Source organism: Rutidosis leptorrhynchoides, chromosome 4, assembly GCF_046630445.1.
Source record: "Rutidosis leptorrhynchoides isolate AG116_Rl617_1_P2 chromosome 4, CSIRO_AGI_Rlap_v1, whole genome shotgun sequence".
Lineage (NCBI taxonomy): Eukaryota > Viridiplantae > Streptophyta > Magnoliopsida > Asterales > Asteraceae > Rutidosis > Rutidosis leptorrhynchoides.
Window position 1 is genome coordinate 347,219,820 of NC_092336.1, and position 18,999 is coordinate 347,238,818.

An 18,999-nucleotide genomic window follows, 5' to 3' on the forward strand; every position below is an offset into this window, starting at 1 on the left:
TTGTTTTCATTGATGACATACTTATTTACTCAAAGAATGACCAAGAACACGGTGAACATTTGAGAAAGGTGTTAGAAGTATTGAGGAAGGAAGAATTGTACGCTAAGTTTTCAAAGTGTGCATTTTGGTTGGAAGAAGTTCAATTCCTCGGTCACATAGTGAACAAAGAAGGTATTAAGGTGGATCCGGCAAAGATAGAAACTGTTGAAAAGTGGGAAACCCCGAAAACTCCGAAACACATACGCCAGTTTTTAGGACTAGCTGGTTACTACAGAAGGTTCATCCAAGACTTTTCCAGAATAGCAAAACCCTTGACTGCATTAACGCATAAAGGGAAGAAATTTGAATGGAATGATGAACAAGAGAAAGCGTTTAAGTTATTGAAGAAAAAGCTAACTACGGCACCTATATTGTCATTGCCTGAAGGGAATGATGATTTTGTGATTTATTGGGATGCATGAAAGCAAGGTCTCGGTTGTGTATTAATGCAACGAACGAAGGTGATTGCTTATGCGTCTAGACAATTGAAGATTCACGAACAAAATTATACGACGCATGATTTGGAATTAGGCGCGGTTGTTTTTGCATTAAAGACTTGGAGGCACTACTTATATGGGGTCAAAAGTATTATATATACCAACCACAAAAGTCTTCAACACATATTTAATCAGAAACAACTGAATATGAGGCAGCGTAGGTGGATTTAATTATTGAATGATGACGACTTTGAGATTCGTTACCACCCGGGGAAGGCAAATGTGGTAGCCGATGCTTTGAGCAGGAAGGACAGAGAACCCATTCGAGTAAAATCTATGAATATAATGATTCATAATAACATTACTACTCAAATAAAGGAGGCACAACAAGGAGTTTTAAAAGAGGGAAATTTAAAGGATGAAATACCCAAAGGATCGGAGAAGCATCTTAATATTCGGGAAGACGGAACCCAGTATAGGGCTGAAAGGATTTGGGTACCAAAATTTGGAGAGATGAGAGAAATGGTACTTAGAGAAGCTCATAAAACCAGATACTCAATACATCCTGGAACGGGGAAGATGTACAAGGATCTCAAGAAACATTTTTGGTGGCCGGGTATGAAAGCCGATGTTGCTAAATACGTAGGAGAATGTTTGACGTGTTCTAAGGTCAAAGCTGAGCATCAGAAACCATTAGGTCTACTTCAACAACCCGAAATCCCGGAATGGAAATGGGAAAACATTACCATGGATTTCATCACTAAATTGCCAAGGACTGCAAGTGGTTTTGATACTATTTGGGTAATAGTTGATCGTCTCACCAAATCAACACACTTCCTACCAATAAGAGAAGATGACAAGATGGAGAAGTTAGCACGACTGTATTTGAAGGAAGTCGTCTCCAGACATGGAATACCAATCTCTATTATCTCTGATAGGGATGGCAGATTTATTTCAAGATTCTGGCAGACATTACAGCAAGCATTAGGAACTCGTCTAGACATGAGTACTGCCTATCATCCACAAACTGATGGGCAGAGCGAAAGGACGATACAAATGCTTGAAGACATGCTACGAGCATGTGTTATTGATTTCGGAAACAGTTGGGATCGACATCTACCGTTAGCAGAATTTTCCTACAACAACAGCTACCATTCAAGCATTGAGATGGCGCCGTTTGAAGCACTTTATGGTAGAAAGTGCAGGTCTCCGATTTGTTGGAGTGAAGTGGGGGATAGACAGATTACGGGTCCGGAGATTATACAAGAAACTACCGAGAAGATCATCCAAATTCAACAACGGTTGAAAACCGCCCAAAGTCGACAAAAGAGCTACGCTGACATTAAAAGAAAAGATATAGAATTTGAAATTGGAGAGATGGTCATGCTTAAAGTTTCACCTTGGAAAGGCGTTGTTCGATTTGGTAAACGAGGGAAATTAAATCCAAGGTATATTGGACCATTCAAGATTATTGATCGTGTCGGACCAGTAGCTTACCGACTTGAGTTACCTCAACAACACTCGGCTGTACATAACACTTTCCACGTCTCAAATTTGAAGAAATGTTTTGCTAAAGAAGATCTCACTATTCCGTTAGATGAAATCCAAATCAACGAAAAACTTCAATTCATCGAAGAACCCGTCGAAATAATGGATCGTGAGGTTAAAAGACTTAAGCAAAACAAGATACCAATTGTTAAGGTTCGATGGAATGCTCGTAGAGGACCCCGAGTTCACCTGGGAGTGTGAAGATCAGATGAAGAAGAAATACCCGCATCTATTTCCAGAAGATTCGTCAACACCTTCAACAGCTTAAAATTTCGGGACGAAATTTATTTAACGGGTAGGTACTGTAGTGACCCGAAATTTTCCATGTTTATATATATTAATTGAGATTGATATTTACATGATTAAATGCTTCCAACATGTTAAGCAATCAAACTTGTTAAGACTTGATTAATTGAAATATGTTTCATATAGACAATTGACCACCCAAGTTGACCGGCGATTCACGAACGTTAAAACTTGTAAAAACGACATGACGATATATATATGGATATACATATGGTTAACATGAGATTATGATGAGTAATTATCTCCATAAGTATATTAACAATGAGTTATATACATATAAACAAGACTACTAACTTAAGGATTTCGAAACGAGACATATATGTAACGATTATCGTTGTAACGACATTTAAATGTATATATATCATATTAAGATATATTAATATATCATAATATCATGATAATATAATAATTTAATATCTCATTAGATATAATAAACAATGGGTTAACAACATTAATTGAGATCGTTAACTTAAAGGTTTCAAAACAACACTTACATGTAACGACTAACGATGACTTAACGACTCAGTTAAAATGTATATACATGTAGTGTATTTAGATGTATTAAAATACTTTTAGAAGACTTCAAGACATATATCAAAACACTCATACTTAACGAAAATGGTTACAGTTACTTTCCCATTCTTTTCTTTCATCAAGAATTCTAGTCGTATTCTTACCCGTATTATACACAGCTTCAAAACGTACTTACTATGGGTATATACCAATAGGAGCTAGCATGGGATTCCACTCTTGATTATGTCATGTATGACTAATCAATTTTAACTTCTACCATGAGCTAGTCAACTAAGTAGAACTCCTTTTAACCCCAGTCACCACTCACCAATTACCACTCATCATTCACTCCATTTCACTTCCAATTCTCTTTTTAATTCTCTCTCAACACACACACACTATTATGAACGTATTTTTACAGTAGTTAATCATCATCTTCATCAAAAATCACTTCAAGAATCAAGCTATAATCATCATAGGAAGAACACTTCAAGAACACTTCAAAAATCCCTTCAAGTTTACTAATTTACTTCCAAGCTTTCTAATCCATTCCAAGTAATCATCTAAGATCAAGAAACCTTTGTTATATACAGTAGGTTATCTTTCTTATTCAAGGTAATATTCATATTCAAACTTTTATTCAATTTCTATAACTATAAACTATCTTAATTCGAGTAAAAATCTTACTTGAACTTGTTTTTGTGTCATGATCCTACTTCAAGAACTTTCAAGCCATCCAAGATCCTTTGAAGCTAGATCATTTCTTGTCACTTACAGTAGGTTTACCTACTAAACTTGAGGTAGTAATGATGTTCATAACATCATTCGATTCATATATATAAAACTATCTTATTCGAAGGTTTAAACTCGTAATCACTAGAACATAGTTTAGTTAATTCTAAACTTGTTCGCAAATAAAAGTTAATTCTAACTTGACTTTTAAAATTAACTAAACACATGTTCTATATCTATATGATATGCTAACTTAATGATTTAAAACCTGGAAACACGAAAAACACCGTAAAACCGGATTTACGCCGTTATAGTAACACCGCGGGCTGTTTTGGGTTAGTTAATTAAAAACTATGATAAACTTTGATTTAAAAGTTGTTATTCTGAGAAAATGATTTTTATTATGAACATGAAACTATATCCAAAAATTATGGTTAAACTCAAAGTGGAAGTATGTTTTCTAAAATGGTCATCTAGACGTCGTTCTTTCGACTGAAATGACTACCTTTACAAAAACGACTTGTAACTTATTTTTCTGACTATAAACCTATACTTTTTCTGTTTAGATTCATAAAATAGAGTTCAATATGAAACCATAGCAATTTGATTCACTCAAAACGGATTTAAAATGAAGAAGTTATGGGTAAAACAAGATTGGATAATTTTTCTCATTTTAGCTACGTGAAAATTGGTAACAAATCTATTCCAACCATAACTTAATCAACTTGTATTGTATATTATGTAATCTTGAGATACCATAGACACGTATACAATGTTTCAACCTATCATGTCGACACATCTATATATATTTCGGAACAACCATAGACACTCTATATGTGAATGTTGGAGTTAGCTATACAGGGTTGAGGTTGATTCCAAAATATGTATAGTTTGAGTTGTGATCAATACTGAGATACGTATACACTGGGTCGTGGATTGATTCAAGATAATATTTATCGATTTATTTCTGTATATCTAACTGTGGACAACTAGTTGTAGGTTACTAACGAGGACAGCTGACTTAATAAACTTAAAACATCAAAATATATTAAAAGTGTTGTAAATATATTTTGAACATACTTTGATATATATGTATATATTGTTATAGGTTCGTGAATCAACCAGTGGCCAAGTCTTACTTCCCGACGAAGTAAAAATCTGTGAAAGTGAGTTATAGTCCCACTTTTAAAATCTAATATTTTTGGGATGAGAATACATGCAGGTTTTATAAATGATTTACAAAATAGACACAAGTACGTGAAACTACATTCTATGGTTGAATTATCGAAATCGAATATGCCCCTTTTTATTAAGTCTGGTAATCTAAGAATTAGGGAACAGACACCCTAATTGACGCGAATCCTAAAGATAGATCTATTGGGCCTAACAAACCCCATCCAAAGTACCGGATGCTTTAGTACTTCGAAATTTATATCATATCCGAAGGGTGTCCCGGAATGATGGGGATATTCTTATATATGCATCTTGTTAATGTCGGTTACCAGGTGTTCACTATATGAATGATTTTTATCTCTATGTATGGGATGTGTATTGAAATATGAAATCTTGTGGTCTATTGTTACGATTTGATATATATAGGTTAAACCTATAACTCACCAATATTTTTGTTGACGTTTTAAGCATGTTTATTCTCAGGTGATTATTAAGAGCTTCCGCTATCGCATACTTAAATAAGGACGAGATTTGGAGTCCATGCTTGTATGATATTGTGTAAAAACTGCATTCAAGAAACTTATTTTGTTGTAAAATATTTGAATTGTAAACCATTATGTAATGGTCGTGTGTAAACAGGATATTTTAGATTATCATTATTTGATAATCTACGTAAAGCATTTTAAACCTTTATTGATGAAATAAAGGTTATGGTTTGTTTTAAAATGAATGCAGTCTTTGAAAAACGTCTCATATAGAGGTCAAAACCTCGCAACGAAATCAATTAATATGGAACGTTTTTAATCAATAAGAACGGGACATTTCAGTTGGTATCCGAGCGTTGGTCTTAGAGAACCAGAATTTTGCATTAGTGTGTCTTATCTAGTTTGTTAGGATGCATTAGTGAGTTTGGACTTCGAGCGTGTTTACTTGAAAAATGATTGCTTAACAAATTTTGTTGGAAACTATATATTTTTAACATGTGAATATTATGTGATATATTAATATCTTAACGCGTTTGATATTATGTGATAGATGTCTACCTCTAGAACAAGTCCCATTGACTCACCTAATAATAATGAAGAGTCAAATGTAAATTGGAATGATTCGTGGACTGATTCACAAGTTCCCGAAGAGGAACCAGAAGAAGAGTCGGAACCGGAAGAAGAATCGGAACCGGAAGAAGAATCGGAACCAGATGAAGAAATAGAACCGGTGGGGGAAATAATAAAATGGTTAAGTAAAAGAAAATCCTCAACCAACCGACCAAGGTTAATTATGGTCAATGGTGTTTCCGCCAAGGAATCAAAATATTGGGAGGATTACCAATTCTCCGATGAATCGGATTCCGACGAGAATTCCGATGATGTTATAGAAATTACCCCAACTGAATTTAAAAAGGCAAAAGAAAATAATAAGAGAAAGGGCATAAAAATAGAGAAATCTAATTCCAACCCCGATGAACTTTATATGTATCGTCAACCCCCGAAGTCCTTAAGTTGTAACAATGACCCGGGAACCTCTAAACCACCAGGTTTTTCTAAACCAATGTGGATAACGACGGCTCGTATTAGGGGAACATCATATATCCCTAGAAACTTGGCAAAACGAACCAAAACCGAAGAAGAAGAAACAAGCGAGTCGGAATAAGATAGTTGTATTCGTGTGGTGTAATATAAGTAATATAGTGTGCTTATGCTTTATGATATATGTAAAAATTGCTTGTATTAATAAGTATTTTTTTTTATGAATCTAACTCTTGTCTATTTTACAGTATAAAAACACAAAATGGATAGACAACCCAATATTTTAAGAGACCTACCCGGAGACATGATTGATGAAATCTTGTCTAGAGTCGGTCAGAATTCTTCGGCACAACTATTTAAGGCGAGATCAGTTTGTAAGACATTCGAAGAACGTTCCAAGAATGCCTTGGTTTATAAAAGGCTTTCGTTCGAAAGATGGGGGATATCACATTGGGAAATCCATAAATTACGATGTGTTTACTTTGACGCATATATTGCGGGGAACCCAAATGCTATTTTACGCAATGGGTTAAGAAATTATTTTGACTCAATATATCCGAATATTGGACTTCGTGATTTAGAAAAAGCGGCTAGCATGCAACATAAAGAAGCATGTTATGCTTACGGATTAGTAATGTTCGCTTCTCACCAAAGTGAGAACAAGAACATCGGGCTACAACTATTAAACAAAACGTTCCCACAAGTGACGGAGTCGGTAATTGGGGTAAGAAATGAGGTTTTTAGATTGTTAAGGGACTGTTGGACATTACGTAACCCTCGTCCCTTTGACGACGTTACAACGCGCTGTCTTATCAACGGCCATAACGGTTATGTTCCACAAGACCAATGATGGGAAGTAATCCTAGTAAAACCAGAATGCATGACTTGTTTCTGGACGTATGAATTACGTGTCTTTATTGCCTTTGCTGAACTACTTGTGTACTAGCTAGAATTATCTTCACAACCATCTTGTATCAAATTTATTGTGTGCTATATTTCATGCTATATGTAAAATAAGCGTCATTGTAAGTTTGTAAAATATTGTGTAAAAGTTTGAACTCGAAATATTATTATAATCAGTTTTTCATATAGAATTGTAGTAGTTGAATTGTATATTAGCTACTAAGTATGAACTTAACGGGTAGGTACTACCCGAATTTAAACTTATAAAACGCTAATATGAAGAAAAAGCTTTTATAAATGAGTTCATATTATGCTACGAAATACTATTAACTACTCTTAATATTCTGTATGATTAACTTGTTCCATTTGACTATTTTGAAGGAAATGGCACCGACTACTCGACACACCGTGAATATGAATGAAGAGGAATTCCGTACTTTTCTAGCTTCAAACATAGCCGTAGTATAGGCTGCGCTACATACCAACAATAACCTTGGATCTAGCAGTACAGGAAATCGTGTAGGATGCACCTACAAAGAATTCACTGCCTGCAAACCTTTGGAATTTGATGGAACCGAAGGACCGATCGGATTGAAACGGTGGACCGAGAAGGTCGAATCGGTGTTTGCCATAAGTAAGTGTACTGAAGAGGAAAAAGTGAAGTATGCTACGCATACCTTCACAGGTTCTGCGTTAACATGGTGGAATACCTATCTAGAGCAAGTGGGACAAGACGATGCGTACGCACTACCGTGGTCAGCATTCAAGCACTTGATGAACAAGAAGTACCGTCCCAGAACCGAGGTCAATAAGCTCAAGACAGAACTTAGAGGGTTACGAACCCAAGGATTTGATATTACCACGTACGAAAGACGATTCACAGAATTGTGCCTATTGTGTCCGGGAGCATTCGAAGATGAGGAAGAGAAGATCGACGCGTTTGTGAAAGGATTACCGGAAAGAATCCAAGAAGATATAAGTTCACACGAGCCCGCCTCCATACAACAGGCATGTAGAATGGCTCACAAACTAGTGAACCAGATTGAAGAAAGAATTAAAGAACAGACTGCTGAAGAGGCCAATGTGAAGCAAGTCAAAAGAAAGTGGGAGGAAAACGGTGATAAGAATCACCAATACAACAACAACAGCAATTACAACAATAATCGCAACAATTATCCCAACAATCGCAACATCAATCGCAACTACAACAAACGGCCCAACAACAACAACAACAACAACAACAACAACAGCAACTACAACAATCATCCCAACAACAATAATAACCGCAACAAAAATAACAATCAGAAGCAGCTATGTCAAAGGTGTGAAAAGTATCACTCGGGGTTCTGCACCAAATTTTGCAACAAGTGTAAAAGAAATGGTCATAGCGCGGCGAAGTGTGAGGTCTACGGACCAGGGGTTAATAGAACGAAAGGAACAAATGGTGTCGGAACGAGTAATGGCGGAGGAAGTAGTGTCAGAGCAAGTTATGCCAATGTAGTTTGTTATAAATGTGGAAAACCGGGCCACATTATTAGAAATTGCTCGAACCAGGAGAACATGAATGGACAAGGCCGCAGAAGAGTTTTCAATATTAATGCGGCAGAGGCACAGGAAGACCCGGAGCTTGTTACGGGTACATTTCTTATTGACAATAAATCTGCTTACGTTTTATTTGATTCGGGTGCGGATAGAAGCTATATGAGTAGAGATTTTTGTGCTAAATTAAGTTATCCATTGACGCCTTTGGATAGTAAATTTTTACTCGAATTAGCAAATGGTAAATTAATTTCAGCAGATAATATATGTCGGAATCGAGAAATTAAACTGGTTAGCGAAACATTTAAGATTGATTTGATACCAGTAGAGTTAGGGAGTTTTGATGTGATAATCGGTATGGACTGGTTGAAAGAAGTGAAAGCAGAGATCGTTTGTTACAAAAATGCAATTCGCATTATACGAGAAAAAGGAAAACCCTTAATGGTGTACGGAGAAAAGGGCAACACGAAGCTACATCTTATTAGTAATTTGAAGGCACAAAAACTAATAAGAAAAGGTTGCTATGCTGTTCTAGCTCACGTCAAAAAAGTACAAACTGAAGAAAAGAGCATCAATGATGTTCCCATTGCAAAAGAATTTCCCGATGTATTTCCGAAAGAATTACCGGGATTACCCCCACATCGATCCGTTGAATTTCAAATAGATCTTGTACCAGGAGCTGCACCAATAGCTCGTGCTCCTTACTAACTCGCACCCAGCGAGATGAAAGAATTGCAAAGCCAATTACAAGAACTTTTAGAGCGTGGTTTCATTCGACCAAGCACATCACCGTGGGGAGCTCCTGTTTTGTTTGTCAAGAAGAAAGATGGTATATTCAGGTTGTGTATCGACTACCGAGAGTTGAACAAACTTACCATCAAGAACCGCTACCCACTACCGAGAATCGATGACTTATTTGATCAACTACAAGGCTCGTCTGTTTATTCAAAGATTGACTTACGTTCCGGGTATCATCAAATGCGGGTGAAAGAAGATGATATTCCAAAGACTGCTTTTAGAACACGTTACGGTCATTACGAGTTTATGGTCATGCCGTTTGGTTTAACTAATGCACCAGCTGTGTTCATGGACCTTATGAACCGAGTGTGTGGACCATACCTTGACAAGTTTGTCATTGTTTTCATTGATGACATACTTATTTACTCAAAGAATGACCAAGAACACGGTGAACATTTGAGAAAGGTGTTAGAAGTATTGAGGAAGGAAGAATTGTACGCTAAGTTTTCAAAGTGTGCATTTTGGTTGGAAGAAGTTCAATTCCTCGGTCACATAGTGAACAAAGAAGGTATTAAGGTGGATCCGGCAAAGATAGAAACTGTTGAAAAGTGAGAAACCCCGAAAACTCCGAAACACATACGCCAGTTTTTAGGACTAGCTGGTTACTACAGAAGGTTCATCCAAGACTTTTCCAGAATAGCAAAACCCTTGACTGCATTAACGCATAAAGGGAAGAAATTTGAATGGAATGATGAACAAGAGAAAGCGTTTCAGTTATTGAAGAAAAAGCTAACTACGGCACCTATATTGTCATTGCCTGAAGGGAATGATGATTTTGTGATTTATTGTGATGCATGAAAGCAAGGTCTCGGTTGTGTATTAATGCAACGAACGAAGGTGATTGCTTATGCGTCTAGACAATTGAAGATTCACGAACAAAATTATACGACGCATGATTTGGAATTAGGCGCGATTGTTTTTGCATTAAAGACTTGGAGGCACTACTTATATGGGGTCAAAAGTATTATATATACCAACCACAAAAGTCTTCAACACATATTTAATCAGAAACAACTGAATATGAGGCAGCGTAGGTGGATTGAATTATTGAATGATTTCGACTTTGAGATTCGTTACCACCCAGGGAAGGCAAATGTGGTAGCCGATGCCTTGAGCAGGAAGGACAGAGAACCCATTCGAGTAAAATCTATGAATATAATGATTCATAATAACATTACTACTCAAATAAAGGAGGCACAACAAGGAGTTTTAAAAGAGGGAAATTTAAAGGATGAAATACCCAAAGGATCGGAGAAGCATCTTAATATTCGGGAAGACGGAACCCGGTATAGGGCTGAAAGGATTTGGGTACCAAAATTTGGAGAGATGAGAGAAATGGTACTTAGAGAAGCTCATAAAACCAGATACTCAATACATCCTGGAATGGGGAAGATGTACAAGGATCTCAAGAAACATTTTTGGTGGTCGGGTATGAAAGCCGATGTTGCTAAATACGTAGGAGAATGTTTGACGTGTTCTAAGGTCAAAGCTGAGCATCAGAAACCATCAGGTCTACTTCAACAACCCGAAATCCCGGAATGGAAATGGGAAAACATTACCATGGATTTCATCACTAAATTGCCAAGGACTGCAAGTGGTTTTGATACTATTTGGGTAATAGTTGATCGTCTCACCAAATCAACACACTTCCTACCAATAAGAGAAGATGACAAGATGGAGAAGTTAGCACGACTGTATTTGAAGGAAGTTGTCTCCAGACATAGAATACCAATCTCTATTATCTCTGATAGGGATGGCAGATTTATTTCAAGATTCTGGCAGACATTACAGCAAGCATTAGGAACTCGTCTAGACATGAGTACTGCCTATCATCCACAAACTGATGGGCAGAGCGAAAGGACGATACAAACACTTGAAGACATGCTACGAGCATGCGTTATTGATTTCAGAAACAGTTGGGATTGACATCTACCGTTAGCAGAATTTTCCTACAATAACAGCTACCATTCAAGCATTGAGATGGCGCCTTTTGAAGCACTTTATGGTAGAAAGTTCAGGTCTCTGATTTGTTGGAGTGAAGTGGGGGATAGACAGATTACGGGTCCGGAGATTATACAAGAAACTACCGAGAAGATCATCCAAATTCAACAACGGTTGAAAACCGCCCAAAGTTGACAAAAGAGCTACGCTGACATTAAAAGAAAAGATATAGAATTTGAAATTGGAGAGATGGTCATGCTTAAAGTTGCACCTTGGAAAGGCATTTTTCGATTTGGTAAACGAGGGAAATTAAATCCAAGGTATATTGGACCATTCAAGATTATTGATCGTGTCGGACCAGTAGCTTACCGACTTGAGTTACCTCAACAACTCGCGGCTGTACATAACACTTTCCACGTCTCAAATTTGAAGAAATGTTTTGCTAAAGAAGATCTCACTATTCCGTTAGATGAAATCCAAATCAACGAAAAACTTCAATTCATCGAAGAACCCGTCGAAATAATGGATCGTGAGGTTAAAAGACTTAAGCAAAACAAGATACCAATTGTTAAGGTTCGATGGAATGCTCGTAGAGGACCCGAGTTCACTTGGGATCGTGAAGATCAGATGAAGAAGAAATACCCGCATCTATTTCCAGAAGATTCGTCAACACCTTCAACAGCTTAAAATTTCGGGACGAAATTTATTTAACGGGTAGGTACTGTAGTGACCCGAACTTTTCCATGTTTATATATATTAATTGAGATTGATATTTACATGATTAAATGTTTCCAACATGTTAAGCAATCAAACTTGTTAAGACTTGATTAATTGAAATATGTTTCATATAGACAATTGACCACCCAAGTTGATCGGCGATTCACGAACGTTAAAATTTGTAAAAACGACATGACGATATATATATGGATATACATATGGTTAACATGAGATTATGATAAGTAAGTATCTCCATAAGTATATTAACAATGAGTTATATACATATAAACAAGACTACTAACTTAAGGATTTCGAAACGAGACATATATGTAACGATTATCGTTGTAACGACATTTAAATGTATATATATCATATTAAGATATATTAATATATCATAATATCATGATAATATAATAATTTAACATATCATTAGATATAATAAACAATGGGTTAACAACATTAATTGAGATCGTTAACTTAAAGGTTTCAAAACAACACTTGCATGTAACGACTAACGATGACTTAACGACTCAGTTAAAATGTATATACATGTAGTGTATTTAGATGTATTAAAATACTTTTAGAAGACTTCAAGACATATATCAAAACACTCATACTTAACGAAAATGGTTACAGTTACTTTCCCATTCTTTTCTTTCATCAAGAATTCTAGTCGTATTCTTACCCGTATTATACACAGCTTCAAAACGTACTTACTATGGGTATATACCAATAGGAACTAGCATGGGATTCCACTCTTGATTAATTCATGTATGACTAATCAATTTTAACTTCTACCATGAGCTAGTCAACTAAGTAGAACTCCTTTTAACCCCAGTCACCACTCACCAATTACCACTCATCATTCACTCCATTTCACTTCCAATTCTCTTTCTAATTCTCTCTCAACACACACACACTATTATGAACGTATTTTTACAGTAGTTAATCATCATCTTCATCAAAAATCACTTCAAGAATCAAGCTATAATCATCATAGGAAGAACACTTCAAGAACACTTCAAAAATCCCTTCAAGTTTACTAATTTACTTCCAAGCTTTCTAATCCATTCCAAGTAATCATCTAAGATCAAGAAACCTTTGTTATATACAGTAGGTTATCTTTCTTATTCAAGGTAATATTCATATTCAAACTTTTATTCAATTTCTATAACTATAAACTATCTTAATTCGAGTAAAAATCTTACTTGAACTTGTTTTTGTGTCATGATCCTACTTCAAGAACTTTCAAGCCATCCAAGATCCTTTGAAGCTAGATCATTTCTTGTCACTTACAGTAGGTTTACCTACTAAACTTGAGGTAGTAATGATGTTCATAACATCATTCGATTCATATATATAAAACTATCTTATTCGAAGGTTTAAACTCGTAATCACTAGAACATAGTTTAGTTAATTCTAAACTTGTTCGCAAATAAAAGTTAATCCTTCTAACTTGACTTTTAAAATTAACTAAACACATGTTCTATATCTATATGATATGCTAACTTAATGATTTAAAACCTGGAAACACGAAAAACACCGTAAAACCGGATTTACGTCGTCATAGTAACACCGCGGGCTATTTTGGGTTAGTTAATTAAAAACTATGATAAACTTTGATTTAAAAGTTGTTATTCTGAGAAAATGATTTTTATTATGAACATGAAACTATATCCAAAAATTATGGTTAAACTCAAAGTGGAAGTATGTTTTCTAAAATGGTCATCTAGACGTCGTTCTTTCGACTGAAATGACTACCTTTACAAAAACGACTTGTAACTTATTTTTCCGACTATAAACCTATACTTTTTCTGTTTATATTCATAAAATAGAGTTCAATATGAAACCATAGCAATTTTATTCACTCAAAACGGATTTAAATTGAAGAAGTTATGGGTAAAACAAGATTGGATAATTTTTCTCATTTTAGCTACGTGAAAATTGGTAACAAATCTATTCCAACCATAACTTAATCAACTTGTATTATATATTATGTAATCTTGAGATACCATAGACACGTATACAATGTTTCGACCTATCATGTCGACACATCTATATATATTTCGGAACAACCATAGACACTCTATATGTGAATGTTGGAGTTAACTATACAGGGTTGAGGTTGATTCCAAAATATGTATAGTTTGAGTTGTGATCAATACTGAGATACGTATACACTGGGTTGTGGATTGATTCAAGATAATATTTATCGATTTATTTCTGTATATCTAACTGTGAACAACTAGTTGTAGGTTACTAACGAGGACAGCTGACTTAATAAACTTAAAACATCAAAATATATTAAAAGTGTTGTAAATATATTTTGAACATACTTTGATATATATGCATATATTGTTATAGGTTCGTGAATCAACCAGTGGCCAAGTCTTACTTTTCGACGAAGTAAAAATCTGTGAAAGTGAGTTATAGTCCCACTTTTAAAATCTAATATTTTTGGGATGAGAATACATGCAGGTTTTATAAATGATTTACAAAATAGACACAAGTACGTGAAACTACATTCTATGGTTGAATTATCGAAATCGATTATGCCCCTTTTTATTAAGTCTGGTAATCTAAGAATTAGGGAATAGACACCCTAATTGACGCGAATCCTAAAGATAGATCTATTGGGCCTAACAAACCCCATCCAAAGTACCGGATGCTTTAGTACTTCGAAATTTATATCATATCCGAAGGGTGTCCCGGAATGATGGGGATATTCTTATATATGTATCTTGTTAATGTCGGTTACCAGGTGTTCACCATATGAATGATTTTTATCTCTATGTATGGGATGTGTATTGAAATATGAAATCTTGTGGTCTATTGTTACGATTTGATATATATAGGTTAAACCTATAACTCACCAACATTTTTGTTGACGTTTTAAGCATGTTTATTCTCAGGTGATTATTAAGAGCTTCCGCTGTCGCATACTTAAATAAGGACGAGATTTGGAGTCCATGCTTGTATGATATTGTGTAAAAAGTGCATTCAAGAAACTTATTTTGTTGTAACATATTTGTATTGTAAACCATTATGTAATGGTCGTGTGTAAACAGGATATTTTAGATTATCATTATTTGATAATCTACGTAAAGCTTTTAAACCTTTATTGATGAAATAAAGGTTATGGTTTGTTTTAAAATGAATGCAGTCTTTGAAAAACGTCTCATATAGAGGTCAAAACCTCGCAACGAAATCAATTAATATGGAACGTTTTTAATCAATAAGAACGGGACATTTCACAAACACCCCATAACCACCTGACCAATTTCGGTTTTTCTAAAATTAAACCCAAACCTATAAATATAATCCGTATAAAAATATGTTCTTCTTCCTCATCGAGATTCAACTGTCGACCATAATCCCTTCCAAATTCAATTCAATTCAATGTTTGCTTTGGTTTTAAAACTTATATAATAATAATATGTATTTGTGGATTTAAATTAACTGGATCAAAATATATATATATATATATATATATATATATATATATATATATATATATATATATATATATATATATATATATATATATAACAGTTAAAAATTTATTCGCTAATGAGAAAGAAAACCCAAACATCAAACTTGATTTTAAGTACGTTTTAGATCCAAGTTTCTTCATGAAATATGTTCTAAATTCCCCCTAGAATCTTTATGGATTATCAATTGAACTCTAAACATCAAAACCAACCTGAATCTTGATGAACAAAGATTATTGACTTTTTATTTGAAAGCTTTGACTCGTAAATTAACAGAAACATGGGTTAATAAATGATAGATTGGTATAATTTTAGAAAAAGCAAGGACAGCGTTATGGTTTAGGTTGTTATCGGGTTAGCGGGATGTCGTGGATTCAAACCCGGACTTGGGCATTTTTTTAAGGGCTACTTCTCTGAGGTAGTATTACTATTATCATTATTATTATTATTATTATTATTGTTATTATTATTATTATTATTATTATTATTATTATTTTTACTGTTAGTTTTTATCACTTTTATTATTATTATTATCATTATTAACATATAACATTTTTATCATTTTATTATTAGTATTATCATTATTATTAAATGTATTATAAATTTTATTATTATCATTACTATTATTATTTTTAGTATTATTTTAATTATTATTTTTAACAAACAAATGTTATCTATATAAAAAATATATTACGTTATCTATATAAAAAATATATTACAAGTCAACTAATATTACATACTAATATGTTTTTAACGAATATATTACCATTTATATTGATAAAACCTTAATTAAATATATATCATATATTTATTATAAGTATAATTATATATAAAGATATTAATTTTAATAAATTATAAAATATAAGTAAACTTAGTTGATTAAATGGGATATGTGTTAATATAAACGCGATTAATATAGGTTCGTGAATCCGAGGTCAACCCTGCATTGTTCAGTTCCGTCGTATGCCTATTTTTACTACGAAACATCGTATAGTGAGTTCATTTGATTCCCTTTTACTCTTTACATTTTTGGGACTGAGAATACATGCGCTATTTTATAACTGTTTTACAACTGCTTTATTAAATGCCTTTGAAATCTATATTTTTGGACTGGGATGCTTTTATAAATATTTGACAAGATAGACACAAGAAAAACATTCCTCGAATGAATTATTATGCAGACAGAAGTTCTGTGGATTATTATTGAATTAGTTGGACGTGATAATTGCCACTAATTGCTGTGAATATTTTTCCCCTGATTATTATTGCTTGGTAACCTAAGAATTAGAAACGAGTATGTCCCTAATTCAAGCGAATCCTAAAGGTAGCTACCGGGTTTAATACCCCCACCCAGAATGTTCACTAGACGGAAGAGCTAGTGGGCGTGGTGTTTAGTACTTCGAATTTTATATATTATACAGACGAAATGTTCTTTTTTGGGGATATTATTGATGTGCATTATATGTTAAGGTCGGTTACCATGTTGAGCAATGAAATCGAAATGAATGTTATGTATCGAGAGAATGATTTTTATACACAGGTTATGTGTATTAGTTTTGTGCACGAGATATGTGCACGATTATTTAAAAATCGCGAGGCAACCTACGGGGGAGAAAAGGATACGAACCTACTCTGCTAAGCATTATGAAAAATGGTTTCGTACACGAGATAGGTGTACTGTATTTGAATCTTGTGGTCGATTAAAATTATTGAAATGATTATTATGTTAATCCTATGAACTCACTAACCTTTTGGTTGACACTTTTAAGCATGTTTATTCTTAGGTATGAAAGAAATCTTTCGCTGTGCATTTGCTCATTTTAAAGATATTACTTGGAGTCATTCATGGCATATTTCAAAAGATGTTGCATTCGAGTCGTTGAGTTCAATAAGAATATTATTAAGTCATTTATAGTTTGGATATATTATGAAATGGTATGCATGCCTGTCAGCTTTCGATGAAATAAAAGTTTGTCTTTTAAAACGAATGCAATGTTTGTAAAATGTATCATATAGAGGTCAGTACCTTGCAATGGGACCAAATGTCGAAGATTTCGTCCAGATGGATTAGGACGGGTCGTCTCATTAAATTGTTATATTATCATGATAACATAGTGTATTAACATATCTTAATACGATATATATATATATATATATATATATATATATATATATATATATATATATATATATATATATATATATATATATATATATATATATATATATATATATATATATATATATATATATATATATTAAGACGCTAACGCAACGATAATCGTTACGTATATATCGTTTCGAAATTCTTAAGTTAGTAGTCTCATTTTATGTATATAACTTATTGTTAATATATTGAATGAGATACTTAGTTATCATTTCATCATGTTAAACATATAAATAAACATATAAATATATATATATATATATATATATATATATATATATATATATATATATATGTTCATATATATATTATCATGTCATTTACAAGTTATAACGTTCGTGAATCATCGGTCAAACTGGGTGGTCAAACGTTTACATAAATTCCGTTTCAATTAATCAAGTCTTAACAAGTATGATTTCTTAACATGTTGGAAACATTTAATTATGTAAATATTAATCTTATATATATTAACGGAAAAATCTGGGTCGTTACATCACACCCGTTAAATTAAATTTCGTCCCAAAATTTGGAATAGTACCTATTCAATGGGTGGTGTTTGTAAATAGATGTGGATACTTCTATTTCATATGGTCTTCTCTTTCCCAAGTGAATTTAGGACCTCTTCGAGCATTCCAAGAAACCCTAACTATAGGTATGTTGCTTTGCTTGAGCCGTTTGACTTCACGATCCATGATTTCGACAGGCTCTTCTATAAAATGCAGTTTCTCATCGATTTGGATTTCTTCAAGAGGAACAGTGAGGTCTTCTTTTGCAAGGCATTTCCTTAGGTTCGAGACGTGAAAGGTATTGTGTACTCCAGCAAGTTGTTGTGGTAGCTTAAGTCGATAAGTCACCGGTCCAATACGTTCGATGATCTTGAATGGTCCTACGTATCTTGGGTTCAATATACCCCTCTTACCAAAGCGTATCACACCTTTCCATGGTGACATCTTTAACATTACCATGTCATCAACCTAAAATTCTAACGGCTTCCTTCGAACATCAGCATAGCTCTTTTGACGACTTTGGGCAGTCTTCAATCTCTCCTTGATTTGCACAATCTTCTCAGTAGTCTCCTGTATGATCTCGGGACCAGTCAGTTTTCTGTCACCTACTTCGTTCCAATAGATAGGGGATCTACACTTTCTTCCATAGAGTGCTTCGAATGG